We start from the raw sequence: 3,797 nt of genomic DNA on the forward strand, positions 1-3,797 counted from the left end.
CAAATCGACATCCTTGAGATATATCATACTGTCTGCATGTTGGCATGTTGGCATGTTAGCTAGCACAGCAGTATTCTCATTTGGCCCCAGCCGACTGATATTTAACCTGCGTATGACTCATCCGATAAATTAAACTCAAATGATTAATACACATTCATCATATCCTTAGCATTCATCCACACTGTAACTGTAGCCTCTCAGGGCCTCCACTATATGTAGTCTAGGTAATCACTAACGCATGGAAACTACATTAACAGCAGATCACTTAGTTTGACTGATGGGACATTTACTGTTTTTCCAGAAACCTTGAGCTATCATTTACAGTACATTGACCAAACATTTCATCGGTGAGGTCTATGTAACTGATAAGTCACACTGTGGTTACGTTCCTAAATGGCACCCATATCCCTATGGGCCCTGGCCAAAAACAGTGCACACTATCTAGGTTCCCTGGTTCAGCTGAGCCCAAAGAACATACAATGGAACGGACACTCTGTAGAGTATTATGTCATGGACCCTACCCTGTATATAAATCACCTCATACTGTGGTTAATTCATATTAATGTAGTACTTAATGTCGCAACCTAGCAGGTCACTGTGAGGGTATATGGGAGGAGGTGACCTTAATCAAATGTAAGAGATGACCATGGTTTAAGAGATGACCTAATTCTGTCTTTGTTTTGCTGCACGTGGTAACGGCCCAAGTCCTGCTTGTCCCCATAATGACCTGAGGTATATATTTCATGCGTGCGCGCGCACACACACACACACACACACACACACACACACACACACACACACACACACACACACACACACACACACACACACACACACACACACACACACACACACACACACACACACACACACACACACACACACACACACACACACACACACACACACACACACACACACACACACACACACAGTGCAGCTGAATCCACAGCTGTGGTCACATATTTACAAGCTGTGTGTGTTTTCCCTCCCCTGCCTTGGGTCATGTAATAAAGCCAGATGGTGGTCAAATATTCTCCTTCCTGCTCTTAAACCTGGTGAGGTGATCACCCTCAGAGACAGTTGATTAAGTCCGGTGTGTCATCTTTAAAGTGCCTTGACATGCCCTCAGAGAGGTTTAAAGGGGTTTATGGTGACCGCGTTGTTGTTTTTTCAAATCCCAGATAGTTCCTTTAAACTTCTAATTTAAAACCTGTAGAACGACACTGTCTGTCATAATGACTAGGGAGTCAGGAGTTTTTCCTGGTCAGGCTTTGTGGTCAGAAAAAACTCATGGCCCTATAAAGTAATGGCTGAAAAACCTGTGAGAATAGAAAGGATACTGTATGTTTCGGTCTCCCGAGTGGCGCAGCGGTCTAAGGCACTGCATCTCAGTGCTAGAGGTGTCACTACAGACCCTGGTTCGATTCTAGGCTGTATCACAACCGGCCGTGATTGTGAGTCCCATAGGGGGGCACATATTTGGCCCAGAATTGTCTGGGTTAGAGTTTTGCCGGGGTAGGCCGTCATTGTAAATAAGAATTTGTTCTTAACTGACTTGCCTAGCTAAACAAAGGTTAAATTAAAAATAAATGTTTGAGTGACAGTTCCAAAGAGAGATACAGTACTTTAATTCCTATGAAACCTCATGTCAGGGTTATGTTTCTGTTTTCAGACCTGGTAGAGTAAATCTGGCCTGTGCTTTACAGAATCATCTTAAAGGATCTTATGCTTTGGCAGTGAGTAGGTGTTCAATATCTAAAGCAATTTATGAGTTAGGCTTATGAGCTTTCAGATTTATAAGGCTCTCTTTTCCCATATCATGTACACATGGCAATGATAATGTAAAACTAGGTTTTTATGGGGCAGGCACATGATCATACTGTGACTTATTTGGTTTAGAAAGCCAATGTGACCATGATTGATTGATTACATCTATGCATGCTTCGACAAAAACAACACAGTGAATGAGAGCCCCCGCCGTCCCAGAGGACTGAGTGATCTCGCTATCCGAGGCGACGTGAGTAAAGCTTTTAATCTGGTCAACACTCGCAAGGCCGCGGGGCTGGACAGTATTCCAAGGTGCATTCTCAAAGCACGTGCAGACCAACTGGCAGGCATCTTCACTGTCATTTTCAACCTCTCCTTGTCCTAGTCTGTAATACTCACGACTCATGCTGACCACCATCACTCCTGTTCCCAAGAACTCTTAGACTACCTGCCACAATGACTACCGCCCTGTAGCACTTACATCTGTAATCATGAAGTGCTTTGGCAAGGTCGGTCACATCAACTCATCAACTCCATCATCCCAGACACCCTAGACCCACTCTATTTGCATACCGCCCCAACAGATCTATAGACAATGCAATCTCAATTTCCCTTCACACTGCCTTCTCCCACCCGGACAAGACGAATACCTATATGAGAATGCTGTTCATCGACTACAGCTTAGTATTCATCACCATAATGCCCCCCGAGCTCGTCACCAAGCTCGGGACCCCTGGGACTGATCACTTCCCTCCGCAACTGGATCCTGGACTTCTTGACGGGCCGACCCCAGGGGGTGAAGGTAGGCAACAACACCTCCGCTATGCTGACCCTCAACACGTGGGCCGCCCAGGGGTGTGTTCTCCATGCTTCCGTCTGGCAGGCGATACCGGTGTATCAAGGCTCAGACCAACAGACTCCAAAACAGCTTCTATCCTCTGGCCATAAGACTGTTAGATGGCAAACAACTACTGCTTTCCCTCTCCTACAGACTATCCACACTGGCTCATGCACAGGTCTCTACCCACTCAGACACACACACCTTTGCGGTCACTCTTACTCACATGCACACACACACATACCCACACGCACATTCCCCCTCACACCTATGCTGCTGCTAAAATTAGTATTGATTCGATTTATTAATATCATTACGCTGCTGGTCATTGATTATTGATTGCCATTACCATTAGTATCTATTTATCCTGCTACTGGTCACTATTACTCCTGTTTACATGTCAGTATATATTACCATTAGTATATTATCATAAGTATTTATATATTCCTGCTACCAGTCACTTTTCAGCCCTGTTTACATGTAAATTCTATTACCAGACCTTTTTTATGTATAAACCTACCTCAACCATTCTAGTACTACCCCACGTTGAATAAGATACTGGCACTGACCTGTATAGACTTGCATTCTCGTGATTCCTCAACCTGTATCGTACTCCTTGTGTTTTTTAAATTCAATTTTCTATTATTATCTATATTATTATTATTATCAATGTAGTGTCAGTACAAAGAGCTCTCAATTAAGAATTTCAATGTACTGTTTTACACCTGTTGTATTCTGTGCATGTGTCAAGTAAACTTTGACACTTGAAACTGAAGCGACAACAACAATGAAATGGGAGTACAACACATCGAGGAGTCTAAAATGTATTTCCAATATGCTTCTCATTCAGGCAAAACTGGCAAGGCAAGGCTCATGGTACTGTAAGAGTGGAAGCTGGAGTTGATTATCATTGATTAGTAATGTCTGACCTGTGTCTAGAAATTCCTGTCTGTACATCCAATCCCCTAGGGTTGGACCTTAGCAGTATTCTTCTCCCCTATTGGCTGAGCAATGGCATACAGGCGGTCCAGCTCCCAAACCATACAGAGGGAGCAGCCGGACAGTGTGTAGAGCAGCCAAGCTGGATGTGTACGCTGGGTTATTGTGTGACTTTACTAGATGTGTATAGTTCAACTGTCAACATTCATGTAGTCAGAGTTAGGATTTTCAGAACAGTAATGAACACCAC

The sequence above is a fragment of the Salmo salar genome, chromosome 28 (genome assembly GCF_965601325.2).
Source record: "Salmo salar chromosome 28, fSalSal1, whole genome shotgun sequence".
Lineage (NCBI taxonomy): Eukaryota > Metazoa > Chordata > Actinopteri > Salmoniformes > Salmonidae > Salmo > Salmo salar.